Source organism: Micromesistius poutassou (assembly GCF_964030765.1).
Source record: "Micromesistius poutassou genome assembly, chromosome: 22".
Taxonomy (NCBI): domain Eukaryota; kingdom Metazoa; phylum Chordata; class Actinopteri; order Gadiformes; family Gadidae; genus Micromesistius; species Micromesistius poutassou.
The window spans coordinates 861,846-878,391 of NC_140292.1; positions in this window are offsets into that span (position 1 = coordinate 861,846).

Consider the following 16,546-nt stretch of genomic DNA (forward strand, 5'->3'; position numbering starts at 1 on the left):
GGCGACCGGGGAGGAGACATTCTATACACCAAGGAAATCGGATTTTCCTTTTAATCGCACACCCTTTTTGGTGGTTGGTTTGACATGTGATGTGTGTGTGTGTGTGTGTGTGTGTGTGTGTGTGTGTGTGTGTGTGTGTGTGTGTGTGTGTGTGTGTGTGTGTGTGTGTGTGTGGGTTATAACATATTTGTTTCCCACATATGGTTAAGAGGATTAGGGTTGACTGGCTGATTCATCCACCACTATTTGTTCAATGGATTGACTGGTAATGTCTTGAGGAAGTCTTCAATATCAAGTTTACCACCAAACTAATCTCTGACCGGGCTGGATTTGAGGTAGTTTATACGAGTGTGTGTGCGTGTGTGTGTGTGCGTGCGTGTGTGTGCGTGCGTGCGTTAGAAACGTGAGTGTGAACTGGCATTGGTACCGATTCAAACCTATGTGCAAAGTTCGGAATTGCCTGTCACTCACTAAACAGGACGCATTTCAGGAATTCACGCATAACGTCATTTGTCAAACCTCTCACAGTTCGGGGTTATATTCATCGTGTTCAGAACTATTCCGTAAGTATATGTTTGATTAAATGTTTCCTCAACGTCCTGAACTCTAGAGAAGATGAGCTGAACGGGGCTAAGAGAGACATTAGAGAAACACTGCACAAACGAGCGCCAACGACCCCCCCCCGCGGATCAACATATGTTGTTGTTGTTGTTTTGTTGACGTACCGATGGCCTGCGCCAGCGCGATGACCACTTCCTGGCAGGTGGTGAACTCGGTGACGCCGCACACGATCCGCTGCACGCCGTCCACCCACACCTTCAGTTCCATGGCCGCCGCGATCCACTCGCCCACATCCCCCTCAGGACGCGGCCAGGCGAGGGACACTCATCCTACTGGGGGGAGAGAGAGAGAGCGAGAGAGCAAGAGTGAGAGAGAGAGAGAGAGAGAGAGAGAGAGAGAGAGAGAGAGAGAGAGAGAGAGTTTCAGAGGGCTGTGTGTATCTATGGCTGCTACAGGCTGTGCATCCGTAAAATTTGCATCGAGTCATAAAGCTTTAATTGACAGTGAGTTTATTGAATCAATACGATCCAAAGTGCTGCAGGATCACGCTTCTAAAAATAAACAGCCGCCCCAAGTGCAGATTATGTCTTATAATCATTTATAATGCGAAACTTACCAGAGAGAAAGTGCAATGTCAACTGCAATACAAAAAGAGGTATATGGTTCACACCAAATTCGTGAATCATTGTGTTTGTGATATTTTTTGCAGGATCAGGAATTTCCCTGTACTCCCAACACTACAGGCGGTGACTTAGGAGCCAATACCCCCACTCGCTTCAGGTTATTTCAGCCTGGGTTTATTTGTAATAAATCCGGCTCAGCCTTGGTCAGATTGTTATTCTTATCTGCAAGAATCATCTGAATATCAAATCTTCATGGGACATACATACAGGGATTGAGAATCCACAACGAGACAGAGGGACGGTTCACAAACGGATTTTTTTACGAAAAAAAAAACGGTTTACGGCAGATGGTTAAGTTTACGAATACGGTTTCACCTGCAATCCTCAAACCACAGTATCCACCGCGACCTGTGAGGCATCCTTTAAGCGAGGAGCCCAGCCTTGACATGCTCCTGACGGCCGACGCTCAAAGTATTCCCGGTAAGTGGATGAAAGTGTCTGCTGAAAGGATGGTTCATCGGAGCGCAGAGAGAGAGAGAGAGGGGGGGGGGGGGATCCGAAGAGGAAGTGCTACCAGGTATTAAGCGCCACGACAAAGAGAAGAGATGATTCAGCAGAATGCTGCACCCTGTTGTACCTGCTCTGTCTGAGCGGGGATCACGTTTTAAATGAAAATATAAATAAATAAAGTTTCACACCAAACTGTTGCAGCAGCAGCAGCAGCAGCAGCAGCCGCCGCCGTGCTACACTGACAAACCGCTGCATATAGGGACGCCGTTGCTGCAGTCATTTCTTTCGGACACACACACACACACACACACATGCACACACACGGCGGCGGTGTCGTTCTCAGTTGCCTATCGTCGTGGCCCCCCCATCCCCCCCCCTGTGAGGGGGGATAGCTTGCGGCGGCGTTGGCGCGGCGATGCTGGATGAGAGTCATCTCAAAGATGCTGACACTAGCATCTGCGCGGCGGCGGCGGCGGTCATTATGGAGCTGGCAACCAGACGACGGCAGCGGGCCCACGAGGCAGAGCAGAGAGAGAGGAGGGAACAAGGAATAAACCAACCAAGGAAGGAAGGGAAGGGAGGAAGGAAGGGGAATAAAACAAAAAGGCTTTAATGCTAACGGCTTTGAACTCAGCTGGGCACTGCTCTGTCCGCAGCCGTTGTTGTATGTTTGCTAGTGCGCACACACGCACACGCACACGCACACACACACACACACACACACACACACACACACACACACACACACACACACCTTGGCTTTCTAAACGGCCCGGGGCCACTCTTAACCAACCAGACCTTCTCAATCTTTTCGGCAGCCAGAATTAAACTCCTGCAGCCCTCATCCCCTCTGCTGACCCCCCCTCCACCCGGAACACGGCCCTGTCTCGCTACAGTGCCCCCCCCCCCCCCCCCCTCCATTACACCGCACCTTCCACCGCACATGGCCTGGCCTGGTCAGGGTGCGGTGTGGCCTGGGTCCAGGGCGGGGTCTGGGGGTCTTTGGGAGGCTGCTGTTGATTTGTAGCCAGTGGGACAAGATACTGTTGGATGCCACCCAGGGCCCGACACGCCCTGCGTCTGCACACTCACAGGCCCAGTGAACGGGGGGGGGGGGGGGGGGGGGGGAACCGATCCCAGGATCGCCGCTGGGCGGTGGGAACAGGAGAAGGGAGGAGGAGGGAAGAGTTCAGACCAAAAGGACAAGACAGGACATAACGAGCCCCGCTTAGGAGACGGTTTCCAGAATGATCACCTTAAAACCAAGACTGTTCACACCGGAGAAACGAGACGAGGTTCTAAACCCATCGTGCGCGCGTGGTTTACGTGTTTGGTTCTAAACCCGTCGCGCTATTGTGGTTGACGTGTTTCCCAGACGTTTGAGCAGCGCTGGATGCTGATTGGCCGAGAGACAGATAGTCCAGTATCAACTTGAGTTCTGATGCTGAGACTCCAAACGTTGATTATTGAAGACCGGAGACGAACCAAACAGTTCAAACAAACACAGAAACCGGCGCTTTAAGCCCCGTCTCTCCTCGTCCTCTGGGCTGAAGCGGCATTAAGGGAGGATGAGAAGGATAAGGGGGGGGGGAGGGGTTAGGGGAGGAGGGGGAGGAGGAGGGGGTGGAGGAGGTGATGGAGGACACGGGGCCAAGAAGAAAGGAAGAAATCGAAGTGGGAGCGTGGAGAAAAAACAAAAAACAGGAGGACCAAAGGAGGACCCAGAATGCATTGCAACAAGAAGGTGTGTTTTTTTTTTTGCTGTAACAATTCTTCATTTGCCCATCTGTGGAGGAGGGTACAGATGGGCGGGGTCGAGACCGCTGTGGCAGTAAACAACCGGCCAGGAGGGTCCGGGTGGACGAGGTTTGTGGCGGCAAACAGCTTCTCCCTGGCAGCCGTGAAATCATTCCCGACCACAGACTGATGGACAGCACCAGCGCCACAACCCATATGGGCGGGATGGGACTGGGAATGTCTGTAACGAAGACCAACCGTGAAAAAACATTCTGATTGAATAATTGTCGGATTACATGAACATATTGCAGTTTACTGCACTGTGGTTTCTGCAGAACAGTTTGGGAGGATCCCCTGAAAAAACAACAAACGGAGCCCAGATATGAAACTCACTGGCCGTAAGAATTCCTTATTAATGAGGTTATTCAACATCTGTGGCGCGTTACAGTAGATGTGAGGTCAACAGCTCTGGATCTATGTGAAAGGTTCCCTACGCAGGAAAATCTGCTGCTTAAAGTGGTTTCTGATGAAGGACATTCAAGGCAAGTTATCACTACAAATAGCGAGCTCAAAGACTTTAAGCTGCTACCCTTAGTTCATAAACCAAGTGCCTACTCAGAAACACATTCTTTTTTGTAAGGTAAATGTGTGAAATAGTTTCTGTTTTGTTAAAGAGTTTATTTAAAGAACTTAATGAAAGTTTGTGGTATTGTATAAACAAATAGCTGCATAACTGCTGAATGAGATGTGATAGTATTACATCAAAACACATTAATCCTCAAGGTTGTGTTAAAATGTGGTGATGACCTGTTTAGTGAGCGATGGGCAATTCAGAACTTTGCACATAGGTTTGAATCGGTACCAGTGCCAGTTCACTCACACACACACACACACACACACACACACACACACACACACACACACACACACACACACACACACACACACACACACACACACACACACACACACACACAGCTATGTTTTGGTCTCACTATTTGATGGCAGAGATATAGGAAATATAGACAAAGCTTGCCTCCAAGTCAAATTAAACAACCAATACATCATCAAATTTGAAAGATTTGGGGGACAATATTATTCATAACATATATATAATGAGTTTCACCAGCCTGTTCATTGGAGTGACTTTACAATAGAATTAGAAACCAATAATATAAAAGTCCTTATGCCAATGGAAAAGCAGTACCAGTGAAACAATGAGTTATGTATTAGAAAGAAGAAAGACGATTATAATCCAAACACATCGTGGGATCAATTCAAATCAGTCTAGAAAATAATGCATTAAAAATGTAGAGAAAAGTCAGCCATGCATCACTCGTGTTTAACAGATATCTTACATTCATAAGAACCATCTTGGAAACGGTCACTATCTGCTTCCAAATTATCTGCCCCCTGTTGTTTTAAGACAAGAAGGTTTGGGCGTCACTGTGTATCAGTGTTTCAGAAAAAGTGCTTTTTCGTTTTCCAGGAATGATGTCAGTGTCCTCGGACACGGCTCCTTAAGATCCGTCAACAAACACACTCCTCAACCAAGTTTATCCTCGGAAAAACTCGGAAAAAAAAAAGAACGGGTCTTATGCAACACTCCACACTCCTCTCTGGAGAGAGCATCTCTCCAGTGGTTCAGCCAGCAGCAGGCTCCGGATGAATCTAACAGCGCATATATTTGTGGTGAAAGCACAGCGGCAGATGGTTAATATTCAGATTGTCTGCCGCCTCTATACCGGGCGCGGGAATGGAAGTCTTCCTGGGCCTCGGTGGACGATGGGGCTTGGCTTGGTTCCTTGACTTTGAAACGGTGAGCGGCCCCCCCTGACAGAACGCCAGCCTCCTCCATCTGCAACGCTGGAGGAAATCCCTGCTGCAGAACACTGGCTCCATGTTGTCTTCTCTTTCTGTGGTTGCATTGAGTCCGTCTCTTCATGGAGTCCACCGATCATGGCCGTGTGTTTAAAGGGATTGCATCAGTTAAGAGGATGACCGTCACACGCCACCAAAGCAAGTCTTTAAGGAGAAGTCAGCAATAAGGGAAGATGTCCGTCACGTGTTACTGTAGCAACTCTTTCAGATGATGTCATCAATAGTGGCAAACGTCCAGCATGCGTTACAAAAGTAAGAGCCTTTTAAAAAAACGGGCTCGCTCGGTCTGACAGCAGCCAGGACATAGCTAGGCCTTCCTTTCACCGGGATCTGAACCTGAGAAATGCGACTGAATGTTTGCATTCCTGAAGTTGTGAAGCAGCAATTGTTTAGTCGTTTTCTTGCATATAAAGATAACAGACCGACTACTACAGCTATTTATGTCAATTAATCTAGCTAGTAGCGTCATCAACGCTAACCCAAGAAGGGAGAGTGCCAGTGTGTGAACATGAGGTCCATAGTCACCCAATTTAACAATAATTTATGTTTAAATGGTCCTATGAATAGCCTAGCAACCTGAGCCAATGACATACAGTATACTGTAGTGTATACACATACATGTATTAAAGTATTCCTTCATCATACTGTATGGAAAACTAGAAAGACTCCGTCTCCTACACTGTGAAGTTCAACATACTGCCAGACACTGAATGTATTTATAAAAACGGCCTTCTGTTACCCTGAAAATCCAGAGTTCTTGCGAGAGCACAATTTGAATTTGCTCAGCGAGTCACTCTGGGAACGAGCAATATACTCACTCCCCGATTCCCTGGCCCAGTACATTAACCAATCAGATATCAGCGTATCTGATATAGGCGGGCCAAAAGCGTTGCTGTTTTACCGACCGGATATGGCAAGAGTCTTATCTATTGGTTAGCTCAGCTAGTCTGGATACGTCACCCCTTGTATTCTTCTGATTGGTCGTAGTGTTATCCAATACGCGCAGTGATAATTTCAAATGCATGCTTGTTGCTGCCCCTCGAGTTGGGCCATTTTCATTACTCGTTCCCAGTACCCAGTTCCCTACAGCTTTCTAGATGTAGGTCTGGATTCCCGGGCTAGCCTTCTGTATTCACAGCAATGAAAACATATTCCAGTGTGTATCAAAGACATTGTAATAAATAGAAAACCATAGCCAAGCGGTATCTATCCTGACATGACAAACTGAGAACAATCAAAGCAAAATCCTGGGCTTGTGCTGCTAAAGAAACAACAGTGGAGACAGAGAGTATCAGATAACACATAGGGATCAGAAAAACAAGGATTGTCTCTTATTTTTCACTTTGTACATCAGGTCAAAATCTGGGAATCATTTCTCAAACTCTGCTTCTTTGTGATGCTAATGCAGGCCCGTATTCGGTGGCCTCTGACCAGTCTTTAAAATCAGGGCCCAACAAGGAACTAATCCTCAAACAAATTGGAACACTCGTTGTCAACTAATCAATTCAAATGCCCAATTTGGAGCCGGTCGTTATTTCTCAAGAGTGTGTGTGTGTGTGTGTGTGTGTGTGTGTGTGTGTGTGTGTGTGTGTGTGTGTGTGTGTGTGTGTGTGTGTGTGTGTGTGTGTGGGGGGGTACTGAAGGCTGCCACAGACACCTGGGCATCTGGTCATGTAATCAGTGACAACCTCTTTAAAGCGCCGTGGAAGATTGAGGCAGAAGTGTTCCCAGACGAGTGGCACACACACACACACACATACACACACACACACACTCACACACACACACACACACAGCTAGAGAGAGAGAGGGGGGGGGGACTGCGCACATGATGACCCCTGGCATGAGTGGATGCAAACAATCCGTTGCCGTGGCAACGCGGCTCCGGCTTTTGTTGTGCGCCGTGCACAGATGACCGGGTTGATTGGGTCGGGGGGGGGAGGGGGGAGGGGGGGGGGGGGGTCCGGGAACGGGGAGGGGGGCAGGAGAGCAAAACAATCGTCGACAATGAAGAAGCCTCACGCTTCCCTTGTCACTTCCTCCGTGCTCCTTCCCCTGGGGGGGGTGGGGGGGGGTACACTGGTCAGCCAGAGACCTCATTCACCCAGCGGCCGTACTGGTGAGTCAGGGCGGTGGAGTCCAGAAGGTTCGGGGGGAGGGGGGGAACCATGCAGGCTGCGTCGGCGTGCGTCCTAAACACAGAGCTCAGAGATGATGCATCGAGGCTTCACGGCTCCCAGAGAACGTAGAAGAAGGTCTCCCTGAGCCGACCCACCAACCACAGCCGCTAGGTGGATAAGGGCTACAGGGTGTTGTTGTGGGCTGGGGGGAAGGGACGGACGGACAGACGGACAGACGAGAGTAGTCACATATTCCGTTAATGTGCAACACATTTTCATGAGACACTGCCCAGAGAGCCGTACAAGACGGTGGACTGACTAACCACCCAACTTGGGTTTACTTATTCCAAACTTCATTTCCAGAATCGGCCGGCGGCCCAGCAGGCCAGCCCCTGACCTCCTCCGCTGAACACAAGTCCTTCAGCTCAGATTAGCCCACATGTAGGATCTACCCTGATTAAGCTGCACGGCCTGAGCTAGCTTAGGGTCTATCAAAAGTTAGAGCTGAACCCAAGCAGCCCACACACTCACGACGCAACAACGGCATCATTAAATCACTTTATAACTAATTAAAAGGCCCTTTCATGACGATGGGGTGTTGTAATTTATATGGAGTATGTGTCGACGTGTGTTTACGACTGCACCTGCACACACACACACACACACACACACACACACACACACACACACACACACACACACACACACACACACACACACACACACACACACACACACACACACACACACTTGTATAAACCAGCTCAAATCCAGCCCAGTCAGATCTTAGTTTGGTGGTAAACTTGATATCGAAGACTTCCTCAAGACATTACCAGTCAATCTGTTGAACAAATAGCGGTGGACGAATCAGCCAGTCAACCCTAATCCACTTAGACATATGTGGGAAAGAAAATATGTTTAAATACACTGCTCTCACATGTGAGCAACGCAAATTTTGTCTACACTCACAAACCAATCAGATTATTGTATTATCCATCCATGCACGCTGGGCTTACAATATGAAGAGAGGAACCCAACGGGAACGCCACCCACTCCATCCTGCTGCTGCTGCTGCTGCTGCTGCTCTCAGAAGTTGGAGCTAATCAGGCTTGGTGGACATAATAAGACTTTAACCCTGTAAGACCGCGCCTTAAGCTGGCCGGGGCTGGGGGGGGGGGGGGGGGGAGTGGCAGAGGGTGGTGGTTGGGGTGGAGGTGGTGCTGCTGCTGGTGGTGGTGGTGGTGGTGTTGGTTGGGGTGGTGGTGGGGGGGGGATATTGGACTGGAGGCCGAACTGCTGACTAATTTCACACCATATTAGCACAGATCTAATCTTTGAATTTGAGCCTGCGGACGCGGCACAGCAGCGTGTTGTTGTCCTACTTAAAATACATCAACAAACCGGGACCTGTTCTGCGTCGCACGGTGCGAGGAACCGCACGTTGAACGGGAAACGTGTGTACAGGGCACTGCTGCGATGGGGAAATAGCACAACACACGAGTCTATGTTGTTCAGGCACTCAAGTGCTGTGAGCAGATCTGTGTGTCTTTGTGGTAAAATAATGGTAATTAAACTAGCTGAAGATTAGTCCATTTTGATTGCATCATTCAGAAAACTAAAATCAAACCCAAATGACAAATTGTCCAACCCTCTCCCCATGTATATCAGACCTACCGGACAGGGAGAGTGTGTCCCAGTGTAGGCCTTGTGTCCCGGTTCATGTTCCTCATGTACGTCCAGAGAACACATGAAGGTCTTTCCATGGCTCTTAACTCTAGTAGTGCCGAATATTAACAGCACTGCTGAGTGAGCGGTTACAGCCTAAGTGTATAAAGTGATTTATCTGTGCCAGCGGCAAATCAACTCCAATAAGTGACCTCTTCGGTCCCATCCTAGAGAGCCTGGAGACGCACCCGACGTGCGGCCAATCCCAGCAGATAGGACGGGTACAGAAAACACACTGACGAACAAGGTTATGGAGCTGGTATTCGGGTGACCAGTGGCTAGTAATGATGGATTATCACCCATTAACCACCCCATCGATCGCCCTTGTTTTCGTTGTAAAACAGCTCATCTGTGCGTCGTACGTCAAGTCAAGATGCTGGGGAAAAAATAAAAGTTATGCAACTACTTACGGTTGTTTTGCAGCTCGGCCGTAGTCTCGTCTCCGTATGCCTTCACATGCTACCCTCCCCTACTATCGACACAACGTTTCCCTCGAAGCCGACCCACCTCCATACAGTCGGTATCGATACATGATGCGGCTCTTATATACGGTCGGTATCGATACATGATGCAGCACTTAACGGTCTGCATGGCGTCGACCAGCGGCTGCATCCCTTCGGATCCTCCGCTGACGCATTTAAGTTACTTATAGAGGAATAGTAGTATGCTACACCCGACATCTCTGCACCGCAGTCCGCCTCCACCGCCTCCAGCCTCTTACCTTCAGGCCCGGAGGTCTCCGTAAGTTGGTCTTCAGACCGCTCCGTTCTCTACCAGTCCGCGTTCTTCTGCGGTTGTTTACGCGAATCCGTTCGGCCGAACCCCGTTACTTTCCCCAGCATGTTAGGCGGGCCACTATAGCGTAGTCCGTGTGTGTGATTGTGTGTAAGTGTGTGTGTGTGTGTGTGTGTGTGTGTGTGTGTGTGTGTGTGTGTGTGTGTGTGTGTGTGTGTGTGTGTGTGTGTGTGTGTGTGTGTGTGTGTGTGTGTGCGTGCGTGTGTACGCCAAATCGTGACTGAACGCGTCCTCGTGATCAAAGTTTGCGGTCTGCGCGCGGCGATGCGTGTAAACACGCGTTCAGTCCAGTCATCGCGGCGTCCCTCCTCCTCCTCCTCCGCCTCCTCCTCCTCCTCAACAACACAGAGCGGACTTCCTTCTCCCCATCATGAAGCCCAGGCTTGTTGTAAATTACAGCAGAACTGGGACACCGCAAGGCATCATGGACCGGTTAAAGCTGCACTGCACTGCCGGGGACACCGATGGACCCGCGGGGAGGGGGCTGCTGCTATCTAGGGGGGTGGGGTGGGGTGGGGTGCTTACCCTTCATTTGGTTGAAGAGGCAATGCCATTCAGTCCTAAATAATGTTTGTTAACATTTTGATAAAGCCACCATTGTTGAATATTTTTTTGACTGATTTTAGATTTTTTAGATTTTGTATTTTTTTATGTTTTTGTCTTTCATAAAACATAATATTGCTGTTGACTGTTATATCTTGTTTTCAATAGTGATCGTTTACATTTTGTGTTATCCAATTTTGTTAGGTCAAATGTGAAAGAAATGTATGTTGGTTACAGTGTTAACTAATTAAATGTGTCATAATTAAGACAATCAAACTCTTCATCCATCCATTGTAAAATACACCTAAAACCAAGTATGCCATCATAAGCGCTGGCGAGAAACGACTGATATTTTACTGTGTAGAACTTTGCCTGACAGATTCTGACTCCAACAGGGTTGTTGTTAGTGCCACACATACAGTATCTGTTTATGTCAGGGATAAAAAGATACCTGAAGCGATATATGTTGACATTTGTTATTTGAGGTTAAGATGATCTGTAGCCCTTTTACTGACAAATGTTAAAATGTCAACGTTATGATATGAAACTGATACGATTTGTCGCAGGCAATTATGTTTGTATTGTGCAACTGTGCGTGCTACACATACATAACATTGAGTGTGTGTTCTGTGGTATGTGGTGTGTGTGTGCGTGTGTGTGTGTGTTTATGTGGTGTGTGTGTTTATGTGGTGTGTGTGTGTGTGTGCACTGTGTCAATCCAGTGTCTTGTTTAACATTGCCTGTGATGCTGATCATGCAGTTTTGCAGGTGACTCACTTGTCATTGAAATGTTCATTTCCATAAACTATCGTCTGGAGGAAGACAGCTGGAGTGGCGGGCATTGACACAAAGTCAGGTTCTCACAGAACCGATTGTCTATGCTCCTGATTTAAAGAAACAAACCCAAACACCACTTGGATGGCCCAAGATGACGCTCTCTATAGGTCGTACACGCGCTGCATTACACATGCATAATATCTTATTGGCTGATATGGTTACCCCATCACGTGCTTGTTGGCGTTATACACATGTCCTCCACTAAGTTAAGTTAGTGCAGCCCCTATGGCGGGGTCATACACAAAACACACACAAATGGATGACTGTAGACAAAGGGATGGCTCTGTAGACATTGGCGTATTTCTGTGAAGGAGTTTGACAGGCGCGAAGGATGACGTCATAGCGGCTAAGCTTCCGATTGGTCCTTAAAGTAACACCCCCTTCTCGATTGGCACATGGATTAGCTAAATAAAATTAGACTTTGGAGAAATAACCGATCCACTTATCTCTTGATAAAAACTCCCCTACTGGACAATGACATCTACTGTCGATGGAAAAAAGGCCATAATGGCCTTTTTCCACAGTAGATGTCATTGTCCAGTACCTGACCAGTACCAGACCAGTACCAGACCAGTACCAGCTCAACACGCCTCGACTTAGCCCACCTTTTCTTGCGTTTCGATCACCAAAATGTGGCACCTGGTACCTGGTACTTTTTTTAGTCTCACCTCCGTCGAGGTTCCAAGAGAGCTGATCTGATACTTTTGTTTGACATAAACAGGCTGCTGGCCACTAATTGGCCAGAGAGTGACGCCACTGGATGAGTCACGACGAGAGCGACGTCCGAGCCTGACACCCGGCACCTATAAATACTAGCATGTGTCGCGTGGATAAGTACGCGACACTGCAGTTTCCCGCATGCATGCTATGTTGACCCGCCCACGTTGAAGAGGTACTTTCTAGATGGAAACACAACGTGCCTGGAACCAAACCAAGTCGTGCCACGCTAAGTCGCGAGGCGAGTAGAGCCGGTACTGTCGATGGAAAAAGGCCATTCCGTTAGCGCGAATGAAACATTACATGTTACTTCACCATGGGCAAACTCAATGTGGAATCACTGTATTGAGTCCGTTCACCGAGCGGCGAGCGGTTCTAAACACCAGCTTGGCGGAGGAACTGAATACGGGCATTCCACATGGAGTTTCCAACACTGAGCTATAGCGTTAAGAACCAAGAAGGCTGGAACTGTTCCGTGCAGCAGAGTGTCTGTGGTGGACCGGGGCGAGGTCATCACGCCTCAATAGGACATACTTCAACATATGATGTCACCGCTATCGAGTGACATCATGGGGTGGGGGGGAGGGGGAGGTATGAACGATGGACGTCCTTGGAATAGCGCCTAACCAAGCTGTTTCCTGTTTTGTACCAAACGGGACGGATCACCCCCATGCCATCGCTATCAGTAAACAGGGGAGGGGATTTCTCATAGGAAGGATGTCTGAGTGTCTGACAGCAAGGAACCAAGCATAGGACTGGTGGGGGTCTGGGTGTGTGTCAGGTGGTGGTGGAGGTGGTGGTGGAGGTGGTGGTGATAGGTGATGGTGTTGGTGGTGTGGGTGGTGGTGGTGTTGGGTGGTGCTGGTGTTGGGTGGTGGTGGTGGTGGTGGTGCTGGGTGGTGGTGTGGGTGGTGGTGGTGGTAAGTAGTGGTACTGGTGGTGGTGTGCGGTGGTGGTGGTGATAGGTGGTGGTGGTGGTAGTGGTGGTGTTGGGTGGTGGTAGTGGTGGTGATAGGTGGTGGTGGTGGTAGTGGTGGTGTTGGGTGGTGGTAGTGGTGGTGTTGGGTGGTGGTGGTGCTGGGTGGTGGTGTGGGTGGTGGTGGTGATAAGTGGTGGTGGTGATAAGTGGTGGTGGTGGTAGTGGTGGTGTTGGGTGGTGGTGGTGGTGATAAGTGGTGGTGGTGGTGGGTGATGGTAGTGGTGGTGGTGGTGGTGGTGATAGGTGGTGGTGGTGTTGGGTGGTGGTAGTGGTGGTGTTGGGTGGTGGTAGTGGTGGTGGTGGTAGCTGGGGGTGTAGAAGTGTCCTTCTCATGGCCCGTCCAGCCGTGGCGGGTGTGACGTCAGGAGAGAGGCACTGACATGCCACACATTCCTGGGATCAGAGGCCGTCTAGCCGCACACATGGTACCTGGGAACATGGGTGTCTGTCTGATTTACTGTAGAGACCCCACCTCGGGAGAGAGAGGAGAGAGAGTGAGAGTGAGAGTGAGAGAGAGAGAGAGAGTCAGAGACAGAGAGAGAGAGTGAGAGAGAGTCAGAGACAGAGACAGAGAGAGAGAGACAGAGACAGAGAGACACACACACACACACACACACACAGTGTGTGTCTCTCTCTGTCTCTCTCTCTGTCTCTCTCACGCACACACAGTGTGTGTGTGTGTGTGTGTCGGGATGGGGGGGGAGCTTTTCACAATCCCAGCGGGTAGCTCTTCAACAGAGAACCGGCTTGAACTTAAGATGGATTTTTTTTTTTTGTCACACTTGGAAAAAATGTCGAAATCTGAAATGAATACTTCAAACGATGGCAACAATCCAAGTGGCGCCGAACCCCGACAATGGGCTGTGTGTCTCAAGGAGCCCTGGGGTAGGGGGGGGGGGGGGGGGGGAGGGGGGTCCCCCGGGATCCAAATGTCACTTATCCAATGAAAGGATCCCATTCTCGCCTTCCGAGTATTCCCAGACGTGTGCGCTGGGAATGTGACAAACAGCAGTGCACTTATCCACGTTCGCGTCTTTCCCCGCCGGCCACACGACACCGCGTCCATGTGTCGGGGACACCTGTTGCCATGGGCTATTCCCGTGTTTATGATGTGTAATATTTATATGGAAGGGCTATGAATATTTTCCCGAGATAGGTCTTTTCCCGCTCTTGTAAACAGTTGGCGGAGAAGCGGGAAAAGATGTCAGAGACAGCCTTTCTGGGAAAACCGCGACTTATCTCCTAATAATGGGATTAGAGCTGAGTAGTCGAGGGTTATCTCCACACAAACAGAACGCGCTCCATGACCACTGGTTGTCTCAATCAGTCTGGAACTTTCGTTCGTTTTGCTGAAGGTTACCGAATTCATTTTAACACAAAAAGGAGGAAGCTGTTTTATGCTAAACCCAGTTTATGCTAACAAAAAAAATATTGAATGTAGGCCTAATAATTTGAATCATAAAACCATGAGAGGAAATTGTTCAGAGGTTTGGTTGGTTGTCTGTGTTTTTCCTTTTTTTTTTTTAAGGATTAGCGATCATGGTTTCTGTGGCCTAATTATTCCACTCATTTCAATAATGAAAGAGGATTTAATTAAAAGGGAATGATGGACGCATTGAAAAAATTCTGAGCATTTTTGTTCCAGAAAATTGAAAACTCAGTTAATATTTGCAGATTAAGTCATTTCAGATGTGATTAGTTTCAAATATGCAATGAAAAACTAAATTGTGTCTCTTTTTTGTGTCTTATTTGTTTTTGATGAATGCCAATGTTGTTCTCTAAGCCGGTCCATATTTTCCGTCAGGTTTTGCACGCCAATGATCGCCTAATGACTGCAATGCGACACTACTGCCCTCTGCAGGACATCATAGAGTTGTACATGTTCCCCGATGCCCGCCAAATAACGTTGTAAATAAATAGAAACTGTAACCTACATCATAAACCTCATACATCACTAAAATAGAATCAGTAAGGTACTGTGGCTCTGAGGATACAGCCACCCATCTACAGACATACAAGTTCAATTATACCTTACATTTAAAATAAGTGTGTGTACGTGTGCGTGTGCGTGCGTTTGTGAGTGAGTGAGTGAGTGAGAGAGACAGAGAGACAGAGACAGAGACATAGAGACAGAGAGACAGAGAGAGAGAGAGACAGAGAGAGAGAGAGAGAAAGAGAGAGCGAGAGAGAGAGAGTCTGTGTGAAATACAATGTACTTGCACACAACATAATTACATTGTTAACAGTTCAGTCGGTGCTCAGCTGCTATCTGCTGTCTGAGCTGACCCTCCATGGCTCTGACCAGGCCGGATCACCCCGTCGCTAGGCAGATATGCAGCATATGTGTCGACCAAGGAAAGAGCCAAGAGGCAACCAGATGGTCGGTCACATGACAGGAAGCAGAGTCCCCTAACAGACGACGGCACAGGAATGAATATTCAAGGTCTGGGACCTTTGGTTAGTGGAATGATGGGGATGTTGTAGAACTGCATGATTTGAATTCCTAAAGCTGATTACATAATCCTGCTACTAAACTACTACTACTACTACTACTACTACTACTATCACTATCACTACTACTACCAATACTACTTCTACCGCTTCACAACTTGTTTAACAGAAGTTATAAATATTAATTCAGTCAAATAGGAATTCCAGGAATTCCAGACGCGTATGATTCCCTGGTTCCCTCCCAGCGGCACCGTCGGATACTAAAAGGCTCTCAGATTAAAGACGGAACCGAGAAGGGCTGACAGCAGGCATGGCTCGGGGGTTATTTAGAGAAATAACAGGATCATAAACGGAGTGATGGAGTGCGGGTTCAAGGAAGGTTTTGTCGGCTACTTCAATGTAAACTGATGTACAATAAAGCACGTATGTGAAAGGCTCGCTGGTAGCAGACGCTGTCAAGTTATACAAATATGTACATTAGCTTTGTTGAATATCCAACAAAGCTAATGTACATATTTACCAAATACCAAAGCTATTTTGTTTATTTTTTAATACTTGTGGGTCCACTTGTGTATTCTGGGGGGGCGGGGGGGGGGGACATGTGGTTTAACTTTGCGCTTTTGATCACTTTGTCATCCCAGAATCACATTTAAAAATAGAGTTAAAAATAAGTTGTCTACCAAAAGAAATCACCAAGGATGAACTACTATTTAATTACAGTGCTATGGAGGTAATTAGAAAAATGAGCCCTGATTAAATCTTTCTCTGTCTTCCAGTTCAGTCATTAGAAAGAGTCTCCCCGGAGATTATAGTTTGGTATAAACCGCCTCCGCAGCGCGGTAATAGAGTGTGTATCGTCGCCTTTTTAATTAGAGCTCAACTCCACTAGTGTTGAGAAGAGTGTGAATATGAGACTGATGAGACACTGTTGGTGCTACTGACTGTATTACTATAGAGCTGGCGCACGTGCACGAATACAGACATGTATACACGTGCACGAACACACACAAACACACACACGCCTACACGCACAAACACAGACACACGCGCATACACGTGCATCAACA